The sequence below is a fragment of the Cucurbita pepo genome, chromosome LG20 (genome assembly GCF_002806865.2).
Source record: "Cucurbita pepo subsp. pepo cultivar mu-cu-16 chromosome LG20, ASM280686v2, whole genome shotgun sequence".
In the NCBI taxonomy this organism is placed as follows: domain Eukaryota; kingdom Viridiplantae; phylum Streptophyta; class Magnoliopsida; order Cucurbitales; family Cucurbitaceae; genus Cucurbita; species Cucurbita pepo.
Genome location: NC_036657.1, coordinates 4,789,999 through 4,791,256, shown reverse-complemented (window position 1 = coordinate 4,791,256; position 1,258 = coordinate 4,789,999).

Here is a 1,258-nt window from a genome sequence, read left to right as displayed (position 1 = left end):
CTCTATATATATGTTTATCTAGAACTTTCGGATACGTAGGTAAGACTTGCTCTCGATCAAATACAACTTGTCCTCTAATTTCTTTGGCAACCTATAACACCATATAACCCAACCGTCAGGAATCCTCATTATTCATAACTTAGCACGGAACATGTTGGTCAGGAACTACGCGGGAATTAATAGACTAACAATATTCATATATAGCTCATGGCTTGATCAACTGTAAGTATAATCTAGAACCATAACCTTTCTACTAACATTTATAGTATGCTCACATCTTATTCATGCACTTCATACTTCTTTCATAGCATGCTTACATCTTATGCATGCAATCATAATATATAACAATTAATCATATCATAAACACATTACTATATTAACTTTTAATCATACGATCAAGATACTCGTGTATTTCAAGCAAGTTAAGAACTTGTTTGAGAAGCTTGATATGCTATTTACTTGATTCCGAACTCCTTATTGTAATGTATGCTTAAAAGGGTAATCTATCACAATCTTTCTCAATTGGACGAGGAAGGAAACTATTGGCTCACGCACCAACTATATCTGCCTCACGCACCTGGACTCACCCAGTTGCTCTTTCTCATGCGCCAGTCGTCTTCCTCGTGGTTTCTCTGCTTTTGTGCTCTATATGCTTGGTCTGAAAGAATCCCTAACGAATTATCTCTCTGGCTTTCTTGGCGGCATCAACTACAATACCAAGGAACTCCTCGAGAGAAAGAGGTCCAAACATTAAGAGTCTTATTGTGAATGGAAAAGATGTTGAGCAGTTGTTCGGAGGGAGTCCCACATTTAATAATTTATGTAATGATCATGGGTTTATAAGTAAGAAATACATCCCCAGGTATGAGTTCCTTTGAGGAAATCCAAAGCAGAACATAAGAGCTTATTCTCAAAGTGGACAATATCATACCATTGTGGAGAGTCGTGATTCCTAACATGGTATCAAAGCCATGCCCTTAACTTAGCCATATCAATAAAATTCTCTAATGTCGAACAAATGGTATACTTTGTTCGAGGATACCATTTGTTCGAAGACTCTAGAGAAAGAGTCGAGCCTTGATTAAGAAAAGACTATTCGAGGACTCCATAGGCCTCCCTAAGGAACTCTTCTCAAAAGCGTGTTAAATGGCCGAGTAAGCATACTAAATATACCTCCCACCACATTTTCTACATTGCGTTCACCCGATGGAAGACTATTGCTATCAAGTATTACCCAAAACATTTCAAACAACTCCGA